The 24,986-nt window shown below is 46.6% G+C and overlaps 1 protein-coding gene across 1 annotated transcript in view; it reads left to right on the top strand.

The window, feature by feature from the left end:
- Positions 1-24,986, top strand: part of TEKT5 (tektin 5) — a 75,697-nt gene that overhangs the window by 23,303 nt on the left and 27,408 nt on the right. The window lies entirely within an intron of this gene.

Genomic DNA, 24,986 nt, shown 5'->3' with positions numbered 1-24,986 from the left:
TCTAAAGTTTCCCTGCTGAGGGGTGAGGTGCTCTTTGGATCTGAGGAGTCTGCAGCACTGTCCGATTCTGTCGTCTGTCCGCTATGCCCACACCAGCGTGCCCTTTAGGCATTCTGCATCATGCTGTTTCACAGCTCTGGGTTGGCTCTTGGAGTCCTCTTTGCATGGAATTTATACTCCCTGCTCAACATAAATTTAGATTCCCACGTGGTGCCAGATGCTGTGCTAGGCACTAGGAGTAAAATGAGGAGCTGTATAAACTTAGGCCCTGGCCTCTGGGGACTTGACGTTCTCCTTGAAGAACAGTGGTGGCTGTGAAATTTAGACACAGAAAGATCTGGGTGATAGTCAGGTCAGAGGGAACTTGCCTTGAGTTTGTATTTGCAGAACAGTACCTCTTTTACCTCTTTTTAAGGCAGGCACAGTGGCTCATGCTTGTAGTTCCAGCACTGTGGGAGGCTGAGGGGGGCACATCATTGAGGACAGGAGCTTGAGACCAGATGGCTAATATGATGAAACCCCGTCTCTACTAAAAATACAAAAAAATTAGCCAGGTGTGGTAGTGTGGGCCTGTAGTCCCGGCTACTTGGGAGGCTGAGGTGGGAGAATTGCTTGAAGCTAGGAGGCAGAGGTTGCAGTGAACAAGATCACACCACTGCACTCCAGTCTGGGTGAAAGAGTCAGACCCTATCTCAAAAAAAAAAAAGAAGAAAAAAGGAACTGTGCTCCTTTTTTATTGTGTCTATGTCTTGAGGGGCTTAGTGGGCTACAGGCAGGGTTTGATGGAAATTACAGCGGTAGATTCAGCCTACCTACAATTGCTACCCTTTGGTCTGGTCCTCCAAAAGAGACCAAAAAAAAAAGTTTATTTTTATTTTATTCTCTCTCTCTCTCTTTTTTTTGAGACAGGGTCTTGCTCTGTTGCCCAGCCTGGAGTGCAGTGGTGCAATCACGACTCACTGCAGCCTGGAACTCCTGAGTTCAAGCAATCCTCCCACCTCAGCCTCCCAAGTAGCTGAGACTACATGTGTGTGCCACCACACCTGGCTAATCTTTTTAGTTTTTTGTAGAGACAGGGTTTCGCTATGTTGCTTAGGCTGGTCTCAAACCCCTGAGCTCCGGCAATCCTCCTACTTTGGCCTCCTAAAGTGCCAGGATTATTGGCATGAGCCACCCTGCCCAGCCTCAAAACAGGAGTTTCCATGAAATCATTGCAGCATTTTTATATGGAGGAAACAAGGGTGGGTGAGCCAGAGACTCTCATGGGACCCATACTGGGTGGAACAGAGAAGCAGGGGATGTTGACACCAAGAAGAGATCAACAGGGAGATGAGCAGCCAAAAGGTGGTGGGAAGAGGATTCCCGAGAGAGCAGCAAGGGCAGAGGACGCGTCGGGACGAAGCTGGAGGAAGAGGCAGGCTAGGCTTAGATCATTCTGGTCTGAGTGAAGGGTTTGGAGTCCCACCTAGGAACAATGGGGAGACTTTGAAGGTGTTAAGCAGGACGGTGTTTGGATCCAAACTCATCCTTTTGTTGATTTCTTTTCTGCCTGGATGGCAGAAGGGATACAGAGGTTAAGAGCAGATGTAGGGAGTGGACACGGTGCCTCACGAATGTAATCCCAGCAATTTGGAAGGCAGAGGTAGGAGGATCACTTGAGGTCAGGAGTTTGAGAAGAGTGAAATCCCATCTTTATTAAAAATTAAACCCCATCCCCAGAAACCCCATATCTACTAAAAATTTAAAAATTTAGCTGCACGTGGTTGCGGGCGCCTGTAATCCCAGCACTTTGGAAGGCAGAGGTGGAAGGGTGACTTGAGGTCAGGAGTTCAAAACCAACCTGGCCAACATAGTGAAACCCCTGTGTCTACTAACAATACAGAAAATTAGCTGGGAGCAATAGCATGCACCTGTAATCCCAGCTACTCAGGAGGCTAAGGCAGGAGAAAGGTTTGAACCTGGGAGGCAGAGGTTGCAGTGAGCCGAGATCTCACCACTGCACTCCAGCCTGGGCGACAGGGAGAGACTCTGTCTCAAAAAAAATAGAGTGGATGGAGTGGTTAGGAGGCTCTGGAAGAGGCCCAGGGAGGGGGAAGGCTGCCTGTGCTGTTGAGGTGACATCAAGTAGAAGAAGGAATGGAAAAGGGTGAGCTACCTGGAGAAGGCAAAGTCAGCATCGAGTTGGCCTGTGCACCTTCCCTTTATCTTTCATGAACTGTTTTCCTATTAATCCTCTAGGACAGGGTTGGCGAACTTTTTCTGTCAAGGGCTAGATGATAACTGTTTTCAGCTTTGCAGGCCATATGGTTTCTGCCCCTGTACCACAAAAACAACCATGTATACAAATGAGCATGAGTGCGTTCCAATAAAACCTCACACTACTAAGTAGTGGCCGGATTTGGTCCACAGGTTGTAGTTTTGACAACCCCTGCTCTGGAACTTAGCTCAAAAGTTCCTTCGCTTCCTCCAGGAATCCTTCCTAAACGCCATGGCTTGTTTGCACTCACCATCTCTGGGTGGCCGCTGCCTTCTGAGACTGGTTTTCATTGCTTCTTCCATCTCATACCTCTTGGCTAGAAGCAGTGACCCTGAGCCAGACTGCATGGGTGTGATGCATCCTCCATAACCTCGGACAAGTTTCTTCACTTCTCTGAGCCTCAGTCTTCTTGTTTGTAGAATGAGGATAAGAATGACTGTCACAGGAGGCTGAGGCAAGGAGGATCGCTCGAGCCTGGGAGGTGGAGGCTGCAGTGAGTTATGGCTGCAGTGATTTATGGCTGCACCACTGCACTCCATCCAGCCTGGATGACAGAGCAAGACCCTGTCTTAAAAAAACCAAAAACCAAAAATGACTGCCATGAGGATTATTTGAGTTAATGCAGGTACAACACCTGAGCAAGTGCGGACACGTAGTAGCCACCATGTCTGTGCTAGTGGCTGTGATTTTACTGTAATAGTTGGTTTACTTGCCTGCACATCTTCAGAGCACTGCTCCTGATTTAACCTTGCCCCTCTGCTGCTCAGTAATTGCCTGGCACTCCTCACCACTTTGTGCAATGAATGGAAGGAATCTACAGTGTTGAGGTGGTTTTTTTGAGATGGTCTTGCTCTGTAGCCCAGGCTGGAGTGCAGTGGCGCCATCTCGGCTCACTGCAACCTCTGCTTCTCTGGTTCAAGCGATTCTCTTGCCTCCGCCTCCTGAGTAGTTGGAATTATAGGTGCCCCCTCACCACTCCCTGGCTAATTTTTGTATTTTTTTGTAGAGATGGGGTTTTTCTGCATTGCCCAGGCTGGTCTTGAACTTCTGGGCTTAAGCCCCCTGGGCTCAAGTGATCCACCTGCCTCTGCCTCTGAAAGTGCTGGAATTACAGGTGTGAGCCACCATGCCCGGCCTACCATGTTGAGCTTTGTACTGATGCTTTTTAAAGAATGATGCATGCACAAATGAATGCTTTTCATGTCTCTTTTTCTTTTTTTTTTAATTTTTAATTTTTTTTTTTAAAAGATGGGGTTTCACCATGATGGCCAGGCTGGTCTTGAACTCCTGACCTCAGGTGATCCGCCCACGTCAGCCTCCCAAAGTGCTAGGATTACAGGCGTGAGCCACCACGCCCGGCTCTTTTTCTTTTTTCATGTAAAAATACATTTTTATTATGGTAAAATACACATCACATAAAAGTAAGCATTTTAACTGCTCTGAAGTGTACAGTTCTGTGGCATTAAGCACATTCACACATTCTGCATCCATCACCACCATCGGTCTCCAGAACTTTCCCGTCTTCCCAAACTAAAACTCTGCACCCATTCAACACTTGCCTTTTCCATTTCCCCCTACATTTATAGGTGATACGGTTTGGCTGTGTCCCCACCGAACTCTCATCTTGAATTGTAGCTCTCATAATTCCCATGTGTTGTGGGAGGGACCCGGTAGGCAGGTTTTTCTGCAAGCTGCTCCGGTGATAGTAAATAAGTCTCACGAGACCTGACGGTTCTATAAACGGGAGTTCCCCTGCGCATGCTCTTTCACCTGCTGCCATTTAGACCTGCCTTTGCTCCTCCTCCACCTTCCGCCATGATTGTGAGGCCCTCCCTAGCCATGTGGAACTGTGAGTCCTTTGAATTTCTTTTTCTTTATAAATTTCCCAGTCCTGGGTATTTGCTTATTAGCAGTGTGAGCACAGACAAATACAGGTAACCTCCATTTTACTTTCTGTCTCTGAGAATTTGACCACTCTATGGACCTCCTATAAGCGGAATCATACAGTAGTTGTCCTTCTGTGACTGGTTAATTTCACTTGATATCATGTCTTTGAGATTCACCCATGTTGTAGCATGAGTCAGAATTTTCTTCCTTTTTGAGGCAGAATAATATTCCATTGTCTGTCTATACCACATTTTCTTTATTCTTTCATCAATTTATGGACACTTGGTGGCTTCCGTCTTTTGGTTCTTATGCATTTTCTTTTAATGAGGTATCTCATATGGTGGATCAAATGTAGTTCGTTGTCATGTTTCATTGCCTGAAGTTTGTGGTCTGGGGATGACTTGAGAAGGTTACTTTAGTTGGCTGTTAGTACCTAGTTTTCCATCTGTGAAACAGGGATAAGAATTTCTTTTTTTTTTTTTTTTTTTTTTTTGAGACGGAGTTTCGCTCTTGATACCCAGGCTGGAGTGCAATGGCGCGATCTCGGCTCACCGCAACCTCCGCCTCCTGGGTTCAGGCAATTCTCCTGCCTCAGCCTCCTGAGTAGCTGGGATTACAGGCACGCGCCACCGTGCCCAGCTAATTTTTTTTTTTTGTATTAGTAGAGACAGGGTTTCACCATGTTGACCAGGATGGTCTCGATCTCTTGACCTCGTGATCCACCCGCCTCGGCCTCCCAAAGTGCTGGGATTACAGGCTTGAGCCACCGCGCCCGGCCAGGGATAAGAATTTCTACATGGTAACATTACTGTGTTAATGAATTAATCTCTGGAGTTCTTAAAACAGTGCTTGACGGATGATAAACACTCAGTAAAAGGTAACTGTGAGTATTAATATTATTACTGATGGAGAAAGAAAGGATCTTTTGAGTGGAGGTGGGGAGAGCAAAACCTTTTCTCTTTCAAAATTCCTCTAGTGAGGATCTCTTGAGCCCAGGAGTTCAATGCTGCAGTGAGCTATGATCACGGCACTGCACTCCAGCCTGGGTGACAGAGCAAGACCTTGTCTCTAAAAAATTAAAATTAAAATAAGTTGAAATAAATAAAAATAAAAATTCCTCCAGGGAAGTTTTGAATTATTATAACAACTTCATCACTGCAGACCAGAGGGTTTTTGCAACCTCCTGGATTTTTATTAATAGTCATAATTTAATCACCAGCTGTTCTGCAAATAGACTAGCTCCCATCTGAAATGCACCAAACTCCAACCCTGCACTACTGACATTTTCCTGAGCAAGGATTTGTTTTCTGATTGGTAAATTTCACATGGTGTTTTTCTAAAATAATAAAAGAAGTTGATGTAATGAAGATGTATATATAGTAACCATTTCACCTTTCAACAGTTTACTTTGGCTAGAAAATTTGAAATGCTCTCTTCTTTTTTTGAGACAGAGTCTCGCTGTCGCTCAGTCTGGAGTGCAGTGACAAGATCTTGGCTCACTGCAACCTCTGCCTTCCAGGTTCAAGTGATTCTCCCGCCTCAGCTTCCTGAGTAGCTGGGATTACAGGTGCCTGCCACCATGCCTGACTAATTTTTGTATTTTTAGTAGAAACCATATTGTCCAGGCTGGTCTTGAACTCCTGACCTCAGGTGACCCACCTGCCTTGGCCTCCCAAACTGCTGGGATTACAGGTGTGAGCCACTGTGCCCAGCCTAAAATGCTCTCTTTAAAATGTAATTGTTATTAGTTGAGCTCAGCCTCAGTCTCCTTGGCAAAAGGCATTTCTGGAAACTTCCATGTACCTATCCTCACCTGTGCTGCAAGGCAGTTATTTCCTAAGTGGTCATAGGAATGCACATCGTAAGGCCAGGTCTACACAGCTCCTCATGCAGACTGGTCTGGGACTGTGCAGACCAGTCTCCTCTGTTCACTGAGATCCTAGAGTTCTGTCACCTTGGCCACACCCCAAGCCTTGTAATTTGCCCTGGGGCCTCGTCCTTGCATTTTGAGGCTCCAGGAATCACTGTTTCATACTGGCCACTGCTAGCAGAGGAGCTGGTGACTTCTCTGGAAGTTGGTGGCCACGGAGTGGGTTGCCGTCTTTGAGTGCTGATGCCTCTGAGACCCAAAGATCCTGGGAACTTCCAGAAAAACAACCCCTCACTAACATGCAATTACCTAAATGAATGTGCATTTGAGTGGGGGATCTCTTAATGGGTGGGGGAAAAGATGCCCAAATATGGCTTTTGGAGGCAGGATGTGTGGGGACAGGGATTCTTCTGTGGAGAAAATGCTTATTCTGAAGTTGTGGGAAGCTGACCCTGGAAGGTGAAATATTAGATGTGTTACCTGGATGTAGTGTTAATATCATTGAAACATACAATGAGAAGGTTATTCCTTCTTCATTGCTTCTGATAATCTCAAGGGTGCTAAAATGCCTTCCTTACCTCTTTTAACACCTGCCGGTCTCCCTTTTATAAATTTTTTTTTTTTTTTTTTGGAGACAGGATCTCTCTTTGTTGCCGAGGTTGAAATGCAGTGGTATAATCACGGCTCACTGCAGCCTCAGCTTCTCAGGCTCAGGCAGTCCTCCCATCTCCGCCTCCCGAGTAGAGGGGACCACAGGTGCTCACCACCAAGCCTGGCTAATTTTTTTTTTAATTACTTGTAGAGATGGGGTCTCACTATGTTGCCCAGGCTGGTCTTTGACTTCTGGACCAGTGAGTTCAAGAAATCAATGAATCAATCTCTATGAATCAGTCTCTGGAGCTCTTAAAACAGTGAGCTGTTTTAAGATCCTCCCACTTCAGCCTCCCAAAGTGTGGGGATTACAGAAGTGAGCCACTGTGCCTGGCCTGCCCTTTTAAGCAAGAAGGAGCCTGCCTCAGGCTAAGAACTTTGGGCGGCAACAGTATCCAGCCAGAGCTGTAAATAATGTGGTTTTACTGTTATCTTGTTTCCTGCATTTTTATTTTATTTTTTTCATTATGGCAAATAATGCTAATTTTCCACTTGTAGTGATAAAGAGTTTTGTTTTAAACATGTCTGCATTAAAGTTTTTTGTTTTGTTTTGTTTTTGTTATTGTTGCTGTTTTTACATAAATTGATTTAAAGAAAAGCTTAAGCTAGTCGTGTTATGAGTGGTGTGAGGATGGTAAGGGAAAGTCAGGCTTGTGAAACGGCAGTGAAGACTCATGTGTTTCAAATACTACTGTGTGTGTGGTCAAGCCTGAACTATCTGAATAGTTTGCATTTTAGCTGATGCTGATTGAGCAAGTCCGAGTGAGTCTGGGGATCTGCATTTTGTTTTTATGGGGTTTTGTTTTGTTTTGAGATGGAGTCTCTCTCTGTTGCCTAGGCTGTAGTGCAGAGGGGCAATTTTGGCTCACTGCAACCTCTGCTCCCAGGTTCAAGCGATTCTCCTGCCTCAGCCTCCCCAGTAGCTGGGACTACAGGCACGTGCCACTATACCCAACTAATTTTTTACTTTTAGTAGAGATGGGTTTTCACCATGTTGGCCAGGCTAGTCTTGAACTCCTGGCCTCAAATAATTCACCTGCCTCATACTCCCAAAGTGCTGGGATTACGGTCATGAGCCATCATGCCTGGCCCCTTCTCAGATATTTTCCAATTTTAGGGTCAACTGGTAACTGGCAACTAGTACAGTGGGCATTCAATCCAACTAGATTTGCAGAGAGAAAAAGTTCAGTTGCTTTAGATTTTTTTTTTTTTTTTTTTTTGAGACATAGTCTCACTCTGTTGCCAGGCTGGAGTGCAATGGCACGATCTTGGCTCGCTGCAACCTCTGCTTCCCAGGTTCAAGTGATTCTTCCGCCTCAGCCTCCCAAGTAGCTGGGACTACAGGTGCACGCCACCACGCTCAGCCAATTTTTGTATTTTTAGTAGAGACGAGATTTCACCATGCTGAGCAGGTTGGTCTCGATCTCTCGACCTGGTGATCTGCCCGCCTTGGCCTCCCAAAGTGCTGGGATTACAGGTGTGAGCCACCGCACCCAGCCACTTCAACTTCTTTAGAAAACCTTAAGAGGTTAGCCATGGAAAGCAGGTGACAGACTCTGTTTGGGAAATGCCTGTCACTGTCTCACCTTGGCCAAGCTGGATGTGCCCTGCTGGTCTCATGAGAATTCCTCAGTACCCCTCCCTTCTGCAACCGCAGCCCCTCACATGATTCCTGGTGCACAGTGACTTCTGAGTAAATATAGATTGAGTGGTTTGAATCAGAGGATGTTGAACTTGGCCCACATGTTGTTTGGCCTTCACATTTTTCTTTTAACAGTTTTATTTATATTTGATGCATAAATAGTTGCACATAGTTTGAGTGTACAGTTTGAGAAGTTTTGACATCTGTAAGTCATAAAGCCATCATTTCTTTTTTTCCTTTTTATTTATTTATTTATTTTTTTGACACGGAGTCTTGCTCTGTCATCCAGGCTGGAGTGCAGTGTTGCAGTCTTGGCTCACTGCAACCTCCACCTCCCAGGTTCAAGCGATTCTCCTGCCTCAGCCTCCCCAGTAGCTGGGACTACAGGCACACCCAGCTAAATTTTGTATTTTTAGTAGAGATGGGTTTTCACCATGTTGGCCAGTATGGTCTCCATGTCTTGACTTGTGATCCGCCCACCTCGGCCTCTCAAAGTTCTGGGATTATAGGCGTGAGCCACCATACCCAGCCAAAGCCATCATTTCAATCAAGGCAGTGACCGTAAGTATTGCCCCACGAGTTCCTGTGGCCCTGTGTCATCTCTGTCTCCTGCTCCTCCTCCCAATTCCCACGTAAGCCCTTATCTGTCTTTTGTCACCATAGATTGGTTTGCATTTTTCTGGAATTGTATATAAATGGAGACATACTTGCAGGTACTCTTTTTAAAACTTTGTCTTCTTCCCTTCCATGTAATTATTTTGAGTTACATAGTTGATTTCTTCTTATTGCTGAGGAGTATGTATTGGATGGGTATACCACACTGCATGCACTGTGTGGAGAGACCACTATTTATTGATCTATTCACCTGTTTTTTTTGTTTGTTTGTTTTTTGTTTTTTTTGAGACAGAGTTTCACTCTTATTGCCCAGGCTGGAGTGCAATGGCACGATCTTGGCTTACTACAACCTCCGCCTCCCGGGTTCAAATGATTCTCCTGCCTCAGCCTCCCAGGTAGCTGGGATTACAGGCATGCACCACCATGCCCAGCTAAATTTTCTTTGTATTTTTACTAGAGGCAGAGTGTCTCCATGTTGGCCAGGCTGGTCTTGAACTCCAGACCTCAGGTGATTCACCTGCCTCAGCCTCCCAAAGTGCTGGGATTACAGGCGTGAGCCACTGCACCTGGCCTCACCTGTTGCTAAGCATTTGGGTTGTTTCCAGTTTGGGACTGTTACAAATAAAGCTGCTGTGAACATTCACATACACGTATTTGTATGCACTCTCATAGAGTTAAAAAAATATTAGGTAAAAAAATGGAGATTCCACATAAAAAAAAAATTCAGATTTCCGGTGTCTCTTGAAAAATTGGTAGCTCTAGCAATTCAGAGCCCATGTTTCTACCAGAGAACAATGGGTGAGGGTTGAGTGGCTGCTGCCTCTCTTTGGGGTCAGGTGCTCTGATTAGCCTCAGGCCCCACCACTCCCAATCACAGCAGTTCCCTCATTTGTATTATTTACTTGATCCTGTAGGCCTGTGTTTGTGCATTCTGCTTTATATATCACAGGAAATTCAGAGGCAGATAAACAAAACATCCAGGTTTAGGAAGAGCTTGAACAGAATAGAGAAGGGCTATGAATTTTAATGAAGGGCTTTGCTTTCATTCTGAAGTTTCTTTGGGATTTTGACTCCCAAGCAGCCATGATTAGCATCGGCAAAACCACCGCTTCTCAGGAAGGCCTGGGCAGGAAGGTCTGGCGTCTGAGGGGTGAGGGCCCCTGCTGGTGATCTGAGGCCTTGCGTGCCTACTGCCAACCCCTCTGTTTGTCCAAGGAGGTCTGGAACCCATTGTGCAGTGGGAAATGCTTTTGTGCTTTGCAGCCCATTCCTTCCAGCTCCAGGGCCTGCAGCCAAGCTACTGATGGCTGGTTTCTAAAACCAGTGCAGCTCTGGGGAAGTGGAGCCGGCAGCCTGGCCCTGTGCTACCCTCCTCATGAAACATCACTGCATCCTGGAGAGAATGTCTCTCTTTTCTGGTGGTGTCGCGGAGCAAGACTTATCATGATGCTGACCTCTCTTTAACACTTCTCCTCCCTTTGCCCATCTCCCTTTCTAACAGAGGCATCAGGCCTCAGGCTTAGAAGCTTTGGAAAGCAATAGAACCTAGATAGAATTATCAACTTCTTTTTCCAGCCCGGCATGGTGGCTCACACCTGTAATCCCAGCACTTTGGGAAACTGAGGCAGGCAGATCACCTGAGGTCAGGAGTTTGAGATCAGCCTGGCCAATATGGTGAAACCCCGTCTCTACTAAAAATACAAAAATTAGCTGGGTGTGGTGGTACATGCCTGTAGTTCCAGCTACTTGGGAGACTGAGGCAGGAGAATCACTTGAACCTGGGAGGCAGAGGTTGAAGTGAGAGAGATTGTGCCACTGCACTCCAGCCTGGGTGACAGAGCAAGTCTCCATCTCAAAAAAAAAAAAAAGAATTATTAACTTATTTTTCCCATTTTCCTTATTGTTATGGTACCCTCTGTTAGTGGAAAATGATACTAGCTTTCCACTTGTGGATATAATTTAAAGATTTCATTTCAAATGCATATGTTAAAGGCTGAAACAGGCTGATTTGAAGAAAAATATTAATTATGTAGATGGTATGTGGAGCTGGGAAATGATAATGCTGCCCAGTACATGAAATTTGAGAATGTTAGAAGAAAAACTTAAGGCAGATTAAATTTAACAAAATTTAATTGAGCAAAGAATGATTCATGAATTGGGCAACCCTGTGAACCAGAATAGGTTCAGAACAACCCGGAGGCTGCCATGTGGTCAGATGATATTTACAGACAGAAAAAGGAAATTGATGCACAGAAGAAGATGGAAGTCTGGTACAGAAAGAGCCCGACTGGTTACTGCTCAGTGTTTGTTTGCCTTATTTGAACATAATTTGAACAGTTGGTCACCTGCGATTGGCTGACATTCTGTGATTGTACAGGAGTTGGTTCCATGCTGTTCACACATCCAGTTAGGTTACAGTTCTCTGGGTATGGGAGAGAGCTTTAAGATATGTAAGGAAGGAGGCCAGGCATTGTGGCTCACACCTGTATTCCCAGCACTTTGGGAGGGTGAGGTAGGAGGATCACTTGAGCCCAGGAGTTTGAGACCAGCCTGGGCAGCATAGTGAGATCTCATCTCTACAAAAAATATAAAAATTAGCTCAGCCGGGCATGGTGGCTCACACTTGTAATGCAAGCACTTTGGAGGCCAAGGTGGGCAGATCACCTGAGGTCGGGAGTTCAAGACCAGCCTGACCAACATGGTGAAACCCCATCTTTAAAAAAAAAAAAAAATTAGCTGGGCATGGTGGCATGTGCCTATAGTCCCAGCTACTTGGGATGCTGAGGTGGGAGGATCGCTTGAGCCCAGGAGACTGAGGTTGCAGTGAGCTGAGATTGTGCCACTGCACTCCACCCTGTGCGACAGAGTGAGACTGTCTCAAAAAAAAATAAAAAAGTAAGGAAGCGGCGTTAAGCTGAATGAAGTTTAGTTCATTTCATTGGAATCCCTGGCAGAATAGTTACCCCTGCCTCAGTGTAGACAGTTCATACGGGCAACTGTGATGTGAAAGTGACTACCATGTTCTAGGAAAACATGCTCACAAAACTTACCCACATGAGTATTCAACTAAGGAAACAGTCATGTGTCCTGATGCAAGGATGACCAGATTTCAAGGACGCTTTTGACCAGACACAATTTTCATGCCTTGTATTGACTTCAGAACAACACCTCATCCCTGGCTTCATAAGATGACCCGCCCATGCAGACACTCAGTAATCAACAGCTGCTGTTCATTCCTGTGCAGGCGTTCCCCTCTCTCTGCAGTCTGCGTTTTCTTAGAGTAATTCTTCAATGCAATGTTGTCAGCTGAAGGCAGTTGTGTCCCCTAGAGGACATTTGAAATGTTCAGAGGCATTTTTGGTTGCTATAGCTGGGTGAGGGGGTGCTGCTGGCATCTCCTGGGTGGCTGCCAGGGATACTGCTGAACATCCCACACAGCATAGGACAGCTCCACACAGCAAAGAACGATTGGCCCCAAATGTCAGCAGTGCTGAAGCTGAGAAATCTTGTTTTAAAAAAATTCCAGGTACCACTGAGGACAAGGAGGGAAGGTTTTAGGAGGTAGAAGACCTCCAGAATTCTTCAGATCGGCATGAGTCCTGAACTCATGGACTGCTGCCTAAAGAGGCCGATTGCCCTTTTATAAACTACAAGATTCCAGAAGAGAGGAAGAATCTGGGTGTATAAAAACTGGACTGTGCCTACTCCCTGTGGCTTGGTGAACACGGTGGTTCTTCAGGGTATCCACACCCCTAAATGCCATCCCCTGATCTGTTTTTCTTTTGTTTTTGAGACAGAGTCTCTCTCTGTTGCACAGGCCGGAATACAGTGGCACAATCTTGGCTCACTGCAACCTCTGCCTCCAGGGTTCAAGCGATTCTCCTGCCTCAGGCTCTTGGAGTAGCTGGGATTACAGGTGCATACCACCACGTCTGGCTAATTTTTGTATTTTTAGTAGAGACGAGGTTTCACCATGTTGGCCAGGCTGGTCTTGAACTCCGAGGTCCACCAGCCTTGGCCTCTCCAAGGTGCTGGGATTACAGGCCTGAGCCACCATGCCCAGCCTCCTGATCTGTTTAAGATTACTTTCCTGTAGGTCCTGGGCTATCTGTGAATGTGGCTTTGAGAGGCTATGCTATCTGTGGGTTTCTAGCTGTCTCAGGCTGTAGCTCTCGGGAAAAAGTTCAGGGCCATATGCATAGTTAGGTCTCTACCTGATGTCCACCTTAGCACCAGTGCGAATCAAAAGCTCTTCTAGTGTCACGTGGGCTCAGGTCTCATCATGGTAGGTAGGTGGTGTGTGCCTGGACAGAGTCACCATGAGGGATCCCTGGGACCCTTTTTTATGGAGTTTTTTTTTTTACTTTATTGAGAAATGTAAAACTTGGGTACATCAAATGGGAAATTCTGAGAGCTGTGCCAGAAGGGGGGACTGCGTCACTGGTTATCAGTTCATGGAAACACTGTGCCAAATGGGAAAGGAGCTTCTGGAATCGGGAAAATGGAGCCAAGGTCCAGAGCCGGGGAGGTAACTGACAGATGCAGGAAGTTGGAGGGACCAGACAGAAGATGGAGAGTGAGCACAGGAGAGGGCAGGACAAATGAGGCTGTTTCGAGCTCATTTTGTGAACACCACCTGTACTCAGGGACGCTAGTACTTCCTCCTATGGCTGGCTTCAAATGGTGACAGCCAATCATATGCTTTGCCTAGAAGCTCTGGGCAGGGCAATCACTGGGATTGGTTCCTGGTGAGACGAGAAGAATATAAGGTGCAGCCTGGTCAAGGCAGAGGGTTGCAGCGGCATCTCCGAGGTACTGTTATGCCGCAGCAGTCCCCTAATTTTTTCCAAGTCATGACTCGTCCACCTTCGCGTCCTCGTCTGCTTGCTGGCATGGAACTGCTGGCCAGCCTCACCTTTGTGCCCAGCTTTCACATCTGCTGGCCTCCTCGTCGGTTCAGCCATCTCTACCCTCTGCATCCCCACAGGTGAGCCCCACAGTGCAGTGCAGAGGGTTGGGCTCAATTCTGGCTTCTTTTCTGAAGACAGGAAGGACTCAATTCTGAATTCTGAGCCCTTCCTGTCTGGGTGACCAAAGTTAGGTTACCCTACCTATCTGTGCCTCAGTTTTTTTCCTCTGTCAAATGACAGTGATGGCTGACAAGCAATTTCTACGTAAGTGATCAAGGAGCATTAGCTGTGAAAACAGTACAAAGCTATGGTCTGCTTTCTGACCTGCTGAAGTGGGAGGGACGACAAAGTAATTAAAAGAACCTAGCACCTGGTTTGAATTTTGTTATGACTAAGGGGTCTTGGGGGAGTAACTAAACCTTCTGAATCTGTTTCTTAATCTATAAGAAAGGAACAGTCCACGGGCGTGGTGGCTCATGCCTGTAATCTCAGCACTTCGGGAGGCTGAGGCAGGCGGATCACCTGAGGTCAGGAGTTCAAGACCAGCCTGGCCAACAGGGTGAAACCTTGTCTTTAGAAAAAAAAAAAGTTTTTTAAAAAAAGAAAGAGGAACAATCCTACCAGCTGAGAGGAACAAATGAGAAGGTGCTGGTGAGCAGCAATCAGCCTTAGTGCCACATTGGAATCTCTCAGAGGCCTGGGTCTCACCTTTAGGGATTATGATTTAATTGGCCAGGGTGTGGCCTCTCTTTTTTAAAGCTCCCCAGGTGACTCTAATGCATAGCCCAGGACTGAGCACCAAAAGTTAGGTCTTCAGACCAGTGGTCCTTGGACCATCAGCATCAGCGTTACCTGGGAATTTGTTAGAAATGCATGTTCTCAGTCTCCGTCCGGGAACCACTGAATCAGAAAGTCTGCAAGTGGGGTTCAGCTATCTGAGTTTTGACAGGCCCTCTAGGTATGTGTTTGAAATAGATGCTTGGTGCTCCAAAGAAAAATTGGCACTGAGACAAATGATTTTTTAGCAACGAAATTTTTACTTTCTGGACTGCAGGAAGGGTATCTTTGCTAGCCATTGTGCCACGAGAGTACAATGAACAAAGGAAAACACACAAATTTATTTCTTGTGCATTTGGGGTTGTTCTTACTGCTGTGTTTGATCTTTGTTGCCTGGAGCCAGACTTTACAGTTTAAATTAAAACCTGATTGGCTAACAAGTTAAAACTTTTTAAAACAGGTAAAAGCAATGGAGAGCTGAGACGCGGCTGTGAGCACATTCAGCACAGATATCTTGGTTAAAGTACAAGGACAAAGAATGTACTACGTACCTGTAAGCACAGCACGTCTAATAGCTACATAGGATAGGGCTTAACAAAGGTATTAGCACGCTTATTCTTTAACAAGAAAGGAAACTTTAAAAAGGAAGCTTTTTACTTCCCACAGTGTATCTTCCAGGTGTAGACTTGCAACAAATGGCAGTTGTTCCCTCCCTCCCTCTTCCTTGTCTCCCTGCAGCAGATACGTACTTAGCGCATCCTGTGTGCTAGACTCAGGCATTGGGAATACAACAGTGAACAACAGACAAGATCCCTGCCCACAGGGGGCTTATTTTCTAGAGGGAGAAATAGAGTTAAAAAAAGAAAGCAAAGACACAATTAATTAAAAACGGTAGTAAGTGTTAAGAAGGAGACCCTCAAAGGCCTGAGATGGTGAATTACCATGAATTTTTTAAAGAGCACATTGGTCTTTTAGGCAAGGAAGCTTCTACCCATTTCTAACCCCATTCGGGACTTTCAGGACCCCTGACCTCAGCCTCTCAACAGCTGATGCATGTGCTGGCCTGACATTTTCCATAAGCAGCTGGGCCACCACTTGACAAAAACAGCTGTGAGCAGGGCCTGCTCATTTATCTCCCAGAGCAGTGGTTCCCAACCAGGGTGAATTTGCACCCCACTGGCATTTGCCAATATCTGGAGGCATTTTTGGTTAGTGCAACTGTTGGTGGCGGAGAATGCTACTCACATCTAGTGAGCGGAAACCAGAGATGCTGTGCTAAGTGCACAGGAGACCTCTGCCCCAATGCACAGGACAGAGACATATCTGGGCCCAAATGTCAGGAGTGCTGATGGTTGAGAGTCCCAGCTCTGGGGGGTTCATGTTCTGAATCCCTGGCCGGGTCCCTCCGAGGTGCGTCTCTCTTCTCTCTCTCCTTGTTCCTGAATTTGGCTGAACTTGAAATTCTTCCACCATTTGACCAGAAAAGGATTCCACCAAAATAAATAAAAAAATAAATAAAAATAATTTAAAAAATTAAAAAAAAGAATTCCAAGCTGCCTTCCCGCTTCCTGAGCTGGGGATCTGCACTGAGCCAAGCATCTCCTTGGAAACTCCTTGGCTTCATGCAATTTGGAAAACAATAAATTTGCAAGGTTGCACAAAACATCCAGAATCCTAAAGCCGGCTGGAACTGCTAAATCCATTTTTTTCCTTCCACATCAAAAATAATTCCTTGGCCTTAGAGGCTTTCTCCACTGTCACAAGACACAGGCAGATAGTTTTACATGGCAAACAACCCTGCCAAACATAGCTCTGCTTTCAGAGCTGTTGGGTAGATTTCTAGTCCAGCCAGGAATATCAGCATGCTCTTCTTCTGAGCCGAGGTTGGTTTTAATCTGAGGCAGACCTGATAATTGCCTTTCACACTCCATGCATGGCCAGAGACCATTCCCAGTGCCGACATCAACCCTTTCCACATCCTGGGTGCAGGGTTGAGGGTGAGTGGGTGGGTGGGTGGGTGGAGTGGAGATTTGCTTCCAGCTTCTCCTCTACAGGGGTTGAGAGTGTGTGATCATAATTGAGTTTTCCATCCTGCTGCAGGCAGAAGGAGGAAGAAGAAAATAACTTACTATAACAAAAAAGACGTATTAGCCTTACTGAGTGCTTTACTTAGGTGAGCTTATCTTTCCTGCTTATGAAGAAAGGGTTAATATTAGACCTGTTTTACAGATGAGGAAACTGAGGACTGGTGACAAAAAGTGATTTGCCTAAAGTCCCCATCACTAACCATTCCAACTAGGAAATGGCAGAGCTGAGATTTGACTCCAGGTGGTTTTGTCATGGGTATAATTGGCTGCGGCCAGTGTTGTGGATGGTAAATAATCTACCAAGACAGTCATGGGTAAAGAAAGGCAGATGTATTGGAGAAAGTACAAGGATTCGTTGCAAGAAAGCAATGGGCAGCACAGCACAGAAAGGGCTGTCTGCAAAGAGGCAGGAGCTGGAAGGAAGTTTACAGGATCGTGCTGCCGGGGCTATGTGCAGAACAAAGTATTTGGGAACAGAATGCTGTGCAAGTGAGTTGTTTGTGTTAACCATCTCTTAGAACAATTGTTCTCCCCACGCTGGGGCTTCCTCCTTCTTGCTAACTTATTAGGACTCCACGAGTCCTATTCTAGATTCTGGGCTTCAGGTTAATAGGGACAGTTCTCCCCCCACCCAGCCTAATGATAACAAGAATTGATGTTGATAACAATCAGTATCTACAGCAGTAGTTCTCAGGCAAGGTGATTCTGCCACCCATTTCCCCCAGGGGCATTTGGCAATGTGTGGAGACATTTAGTTGTCACAAATGGGGGTGCATGCTACTGGTGATTGGCATCCAGTGAGCAGAGGCTAGGGATACTGCAAAATATCCTACAGTGCACAGGACAGTCCCCACCCCCACCATGGAGAATCGCCCAGCCTCAAATGTCAATAGTGCTGAAGCTAAGAAACCCTTATCTACTAGCATTAAGGTTTAATTTAAAAAGAGAGAAAGGAAAAAGATAGCAGATAGGTAGATGGCTAGGCAGATGGTAGGATAGATAGTGTGGAGGCTGAGGGCCCCAGGGCTCTGGAGGGCTTGCTTTGTGCTAGCCACAGTACTGAACACATTACACTGGTAACCTAAATCCATCCTAGAAGTCACTTTCTAGGATAGGTGCTATTATCATCTCCTTTATACACATGGGGAAACAGGCTCAAAGAGGTTTGGTGATTTGCCAAAGCCATATGCTTGGCAGTGGCTGGTGGTTCTGCAACCTCTCTACTAGAAGGTCCCTCTGAATTGCAGTGTGGTGGGCACGCTAGAATCCGAATACCCCTGGCCTCTCCTCACTTTGCACATTCTGTGAGTTCTGAAGTCCTTCCCACTTCACCTTTTGGATTCTCTGGTGACCTCATTTCTTCTGCAGTTGTCGACACTGCCTGGGTATGAGTCCTCCTGTCTCTCTTCTTGTCCAGATTGGCCCCTCTGTCCATCCTCCAAATGGCAGCCAGACATATCTGCCTATCTCTGGAAAGGCTGCAAGCAAATCTCTCTAACACCAAACTGGGAAGGAAGTGATCTATTTGGCTGGGAGCTGCGGCCGGCGGCATGACCTGAGCTCTCCGACAAAGAAAATCCTTGCCTTTTTAAAGACTGACAACTCTAGAAATTACATGTGAAAGTGTCTTGATCCATGAAGTAGGTGTGACTTAGGTGGGGGTTTGATCATGTTTAAACAAACACAGTGCCTTCCAGAAAGATTCCTCCACACCATGCCTGCGATTAAGGATGGCTCCCGCCCTGGTCTGTCAGCCTTTGCTTCTATCGAAATGCACTGTAGAAGTCTAGGGGGAAGGGCTCTTACAAACTTAAGAGGATTAAGGGTCTCCTTTCTCACTTTAATATGCATATAAATGGCTTGGGAGTTTGTAAAAATGTAGATTGTGTTCTGAGATCTGGGGTGGGGCCTGGGTTTCCAACAAGCTCTTCAAGTCCAAAGATGCTGGTCCATGGACCACATTTTGAGTACCTAGGCACTGGAGAAATTGTTCTCTGAGCACAGAAACCCATGAAATGGGCAGCTTTGGCGACCATGATTTCCCCTGGGATGGCTTATAGCAAGGGTTGCAAACTCGAAGCCCCAGGGGCCAAGTCCTGGCCCCCCAACCTATTGTTTGTAAATAGTTTTATTGGAGCACAGCCTCCCTAATACATATTCACTTTTTCTGTGGCTGCTTTTGTGCTACAGTGGCCAAGTTGAGTAGTTTTAACAGAGATCCTAAGGCTGTGTATTGGGACTTGTAGCAATTTAAAGGGGATGGAGTTGAAGAATTAAAAACAAAACATGGCTGGGCATGATGGCTCATACCTGGAATCCCAGCACTCTGGGTGGCTAAGGTGGGTGGATCACTTGAGGTTGGGAGTTCGAGACCAGCCTGGCTAACATGGTGAAGCCCCATCTCTACTAAAAATACAAAAATTAGCCAGGTGTGGTGACATGGGCCTGTAGTTCCAGCTACTCTGGAGGCTGAGGCAGAAGAATCTCTTGAACCCAGGAGGTGGAGGTTATAGTGAGCCAAGATCATGCCACTGCACTCCAGCCTGGGCAACAGAATGAGACTCTGTCTTCAAAAAAATTAAAAACAACACAGACACAGCCATGCACTCCTGCTCGTAACATTCTCAGACTGGCTTTTGAAGGAAGTGGCTCTGGGCATGTGTGGGAGTTTGAGGGTGGAATTAATAGAGGACAGTACCTGGCCAGTCTTTATTTCCTGGATGAGGAGGTAGAAGCTCAGAGCAGTCAGAGGTTCTGAGTGTGGGTCTGGGCTCCACAGTTAGTTTGTGTTAGGGCCGAGATGGGAACCTAGGCCTCCTGACTTCCTACCTAGGGTTTCTACCTCCAGGATGACTTGCACAGAATTCTTTCATCAGGTGGGGGTGGGGTGGGAGGAGTTACTTAACATGAAAACCTTTGGTCTGCCCAAAGAGCCACCTGCCACCTGCCTTGGGCGGGCTTGCTTTCTGAGCCACATTCAAAGGATGGAGAGCTCTTTTCCATCGCACAGGCAACCCCCATCTTGACCCTTTACACTAGAATAAGTGTGTTGATGGAGGCTGGGCTGGGATTGGGGGCATTAAGTTGGAGTCCATGCTGGAGGGCTGGTGATCTGCCTCTCTGCAGCTGTGACCTCTTCACACTGCCTAATGTCTCAGAGTGTTGCCTGTAATATCCAGGGAATTGGATTAAATGCTTCTGAAGGTGGATTCCTTTTAGATTAAAATAGTAATAGGTATTGGGGGTGGTGGAGACAAAAATGAGATTTTTCCTTAATTTTATTTATTTATTTATTTATTAGATGGAGTCTTGCTCTGTCTCCCAGACTGGAGTCAGTGGTGCGATCTCGGCTCACTGCAACCGCTGTCCCCTGGGTTCAAGCGATTCTCCTACCTCAGCCTCCTGAGTAGCTGGGATTACAGGTGCGCTATCACACCCAGCTAATTTTTATACTTTTAGTAGAGACTGGGTTTTACCATATTGGCCAGGCTGGTATTGAACTCCTGACCTCATGGTCCACCCACCTCAGCCTCCCAAAGTGCTGGGATTACAGGCGTGCGCCACTGCACCCAGTGAGTTTTTTTCTTTATTAAGGTAGAATTCACATTACTTTAAAGTGAAAAATTCACCGCCTTTTAGTATTCATAAAAGGCAACTACCACCTCTACCCAGTTCGATTTTCGTCACTCCAGAAGAAAACCCTGTACCCATTTAAATCTTTTCTCCCCAAACTTCACCCATTTACCTTTCACCTTTATGTTATCATAAAACTGGTAATAAGCATACAGGCCTTTCATTGTTTTCTTCTTTGGAATGTAAATACATTGATTTGTTTTCTCTGCAGTTGCCTTACTCAAACTTTTTTTTTCAAAGTGAGGTATAACTCAGCAAAGAACACAACTGCATGAATCTTCATATCTTTAAAAATGTTTAGTTATTAGGGAGACATAATAGTTGTACATATTTATCAGGTACATGTGATATTTGACTGTATTAATCTGTGTACAGCTTGAATTTGATTTTTACATGTGTGCGCATATGTGAAACCAGTACCTAGTTCAGTGACTCTCAGAGGTGATTATGCCCCTCAGGGGACATTTAGCAATGTGGTTGTTGTAAGTTGGGAGCTGGATGTTACTGGTGTTAAGTGGGTAGAGGCCAGGGATGCTGCTAAACATCCTTCAATGCACAGGACAGATGCCACACACAGAATTACCTGGTCCCAGACCAGGCTCAATGGCTCACATCTGTAATCCTGGCACTTGGGTAGACCGAGATGGGGGGGATCACTTGAGGTCAGGAGTTTGAGACCAGGCTGACCAACAGGGTGAAACCCCATCTCTACTAAAAGTAGAAAAATTTTTACTTTTTCTAGGTGTGGTGGCCTGCTCCTATAATCCCAGCTACTCAAAAGGCTGAGGTATGAGAATTGCTCGAACTCGGGAGGCAGAGGTTACAGTGAGCTGAGGTGGTGATACTGCACTCTAGACTGGGTGACAATGAGACTCTGTCTCAAAAAAAAAAAAAAAAAAAAAAAAAGTCTGGTCCTAAATGTCAATAGGTGATGAGGTTAGAAAACCCTGTTGCAGATCAAAGCCTAGGGCATTTGTAGTTCCAGGAGCCCCTCTTTTGCTCCCTCCCAGTCTACACCCCTCCCCAAAGGGAACCATCATTCTTTCTTCTATCACCATCCATTAGGTTTGCCTGGTATTGAAATTCATATTAATGGAATCATGTAATATATTCTTTACTTGTGTTTGGTTGCTTCCACTCAATAGAATATCTGTAAGGTTCATCCATGTTGTATGTATTAGAAGTTCTTTTTTGACCAGATGCAGTAGCTCACCCCTGTAATCCCAGCACTTCGGAAGACTGAGGTGGGTGGATTATGAGGTCAGGAGTTTGATACCAGCCTGGCCAAGATGGTGAAACCCCATCTCTACTAAAAATAAAAAGATTAGCTGGGCGTGGTGGTAGGTGCCTATAATCCCAGCTACTTGGGAGGCTAAGGCAGGAGAATCACTTGAACTCAGGAAGGGGAGGTTGTAGTGAGCCGAGATTGTGCCACTGCATTCCAGCCTGGGCAACACAGTGAGACTCTGTCTCAAAAAAAAAAAAAAAAAATACATATATATAATTAACCCGGTTAAGCCAGTCAAATTGACATATAAAATTAACCACTAGGGTGCGATGGTTCACATCTGTAATCCCAGCACTTTGATAGGCCAAGGCGGGTGGATTGCTTGAGCCCAGGAGTTTGAGGCCAGCCTGGCCAACACAGCAAAACCCCATCTCTACGAAAACACAAAAATTAGCTGGATGTGGTAGCATGTACCTGTAGTTCCAGCAACTCTGGAGGCTGAAGAAATGTGAGGATCCCTTGAGCCTGGGAGATTGAGGCTGCAGTTAGCCGTAATGGTGCCACTGCACTTCAGCGTGGGCAACGATTGAGAACCTATCTCAAAAAAATAAAATAATAGTCGCCACCACACACACGCACACATGTGCACACACACACAATTTTATTTAGTCCTCACAATCACCTTGTGGGCAAGTTTGTTGTTGTTGTTGTTATTTTGAGACGGAATTTTGCTCTCGTTGCCCAGGCTGGAGTGCAATGGCTCGGTCTCGGCTTACTGCAACTTCTGCCTCCTGGGTTCAAGCAACTCTGCTGCCTCAGGTGCCCACCACCACGCCTGGCTAATTTTTGTATTTTTAGTAGAGATGAGGTTTCAGCACATTGGCCAGGCTGTTCTCGAACTCCTAACCTCAGATGATCTGCTCTCCTTGGCCTCCCAAAGTGTTGGGATTACAGGCGTGAGCCACCATGCCCGGCTGGGCAGGTTATTGTTATTAAGCCAGTTTTTACAGACAAAAGAGCAAGTGCTCTACACAGTGTCTGGCAGCTAGAAAGGGTTCAATTGATGTTGAGTGCAAATAGCATGAGGCACAGAGAGGTTGTGATTCATGCAAGGTCACACAGCAGGAGGTGGAATTTGAACCACATCTATGCAACTGTAGAGAGGCTCAGGGAGATGAAGTAACCTGTCCCCAAGTGTACAGCATGTGGGAGGCTTAGGACTCCTCCTCCCCAGCTTCACCTCATCTCCACTGGCAGGCAGCCTGCTGTATACAGAGCACAGAGCTTGGGCGGGAAAGGGAGTGAGGTGAGCCTTCTACTCCACCACCCTCTTCCCACCAGAGATCCAGTTCCCAGGCAGGGCTGGGCAGGGAAGGCAGGGCTGGCTGCCAGATGCTGGGTGCCAGGACTCCTCCCATGGAGTGACCCCCTGGGCCAATCCCTAGCAGCCTCACCCAGCCACTAGGATATACCAGGCTGTGCCCCAGAAGCCTCTTTTTCCCATATTTCTCCAGCTTCATGGGAACAGGAAGGTTAACATCCCTGGGGAGGGTGCCGGCAGTGGGGACTCTGGGGAAGCCCCTCAGAGCTTGGGGACTGGGCAGAGAGATGCTAACTCTGTGCGTGTGTGTATGTCTCTGCTTCTGTCTATAAGAGATTGTTCTACCTGGCCTGGAGAGGGTGGGATGGCAGGTGGGGAGAAGAGCAGGAATTTCCTTTGGCATTTTTCAGAATGTGTGGGAGAAAAGCATGCACTGTGGGAAGAGCTGGGCATGCCACCTTTGCTCTGTGACCAGAAAGGTGTCTGTGTCTGCCAGCAATGTGTGCCGGGGTGGTGAAGGGTTTCCATACTTGCTAGGGTTTTCAAGAACTCCTTCTCCTAGGCCCTGTGCTGATCACATTACTGGATTGTCTCACTAAGCCTCACCTCCGCCCCAGCATCTAGAAATGATTATGATCTCTGCTGTAGTGGAAAGCTCAGAGAGGGTAGAACACTGGCCCAAGGCCACCAAGCTTGGCTGTGCTGGAGCTGGGATTTGGACAGTCTGGTGCTAGTGCCTGTCCTGTTGTCTTTTTTTTTTTTAGGTGGAGTCTTGCTCTGTTGCCCAGGATGGAGTACAGTGGTGCTATCTTGCGTCACTGCAACTTTTGCTTCCCGGATTCACGTGATTCTCCTGCCTCAGCCTCCCGAGTAGCTGGGATTACAGGTGCCTGCCACCATAGCTGGCTAAGTTTTTTGTGTTTTTAGTAGAGACGGGGGTTTTGCCGTGTTTGTCAGGCTGGTCTCAAACCCCTGACCACACCTCAGATGATCCTCTCATCTTGGCCTCTCAAAGTGCTGGAATTACAGGTGTGAGCCACCGCACCTGGCCGAGTACTCATGTCTTAATCAAACACCCCACGGTGTATATTTATCCATCCAGGGAGCCAGTGTTCGCAGAGCATCTGCTAATTGATTAATATATGCAAAGCCCTTGGAAGAGTGCCTGGCACACAACAGCAGTATGCTAAGTGTTGCATATTATCATCATCATTGCTATTTACTGTGTTCCAGACACTGATCCCATGTAGGCATTGGGAATTCAGAAGTGAGCAAAGCAAACCACAACCCCTCCCCAGAGGCAAACCTTGCTTTCTGGTTATGGGAATTAACAACCAATTTAATGAGTAAAACATACAGTATGTCAGGGATAAGGGCTAGAGATAAAATGAAGCAGGGAAGCAGACAATTGGGGGTGATGGCTGCTTTAGGGCTGCAATTTAAACTGGGGTGGTCAGGGAAGGCTGCCTTGGCTTTTTAGCTATAGACTGAAGGAGGTGAGAGAATGAGCCACTTGGGTACCTGGGGAAGTGCATCCCAGGTGGAGGGGCAGCTCCCCGTTTGATCTTGCTGTGTTGGATTGTCCTGCAGAAAGACCGTGTCACTAAACTGTCCCTCCAGCTCAGGATGAAGGTCCCGTGGGCTTCCTCCTGGACATGAACATTCAGGCTGCTCTGCCTCCAGCCCCAGCCCCTGGCCAGCCCATACAGCCATCTGCCTCTTGAGCATTGGGAATCCCATTCCTCCAACTTCTGGAGGCTGTCATGGTGTCCCAGGGTTTCTGGAGGTACACAAGCAGGGGCTGCCCCCCAGACAGAGTGGGTGTGGCTTTTAAAATTATTTATTTAATTATTTATTTGAGATGAAGTCTCCCTCTTGTCACCCAGGCTGGAGTGCAGTAGCACCATCTCTGCTCACTGTAACCTCTGCCTCCTGGGTTCAAGCAATTCTCCTGCCTCAGCTTCCTGTGTAACTGGGATTACAGGCACGTGCCACCACGCCTGGCTAATTTTTGGATTTTTAGTAGAGACAGGGTTTCATCATACTGGCCAAGATGTTCTTAATCTCCTGACCTTGTGATCTGCCTGCCTCAGCCTCCCAGAGTTCTG

Source organism: Aotus nancymaae, unplaced genomic scaffold, assembly GCF_030222135.1.
Source record: "Aotus nancymaae isolate 86718 unplaced genomic scaffold, 86718_ANA_hifiasm-v0.15.2.pri h1tg000049l, whole genome shotgun sequence".
Taxonomy (NCBI): Eukaryota; Metazoa; Chordata; class Mammalia; order Primates; family Aotidae; genus Aotus; species Aotus nancymaae.
This window is presented reverse-complemented; position numbering and strand designations above follow the sequence as displayed.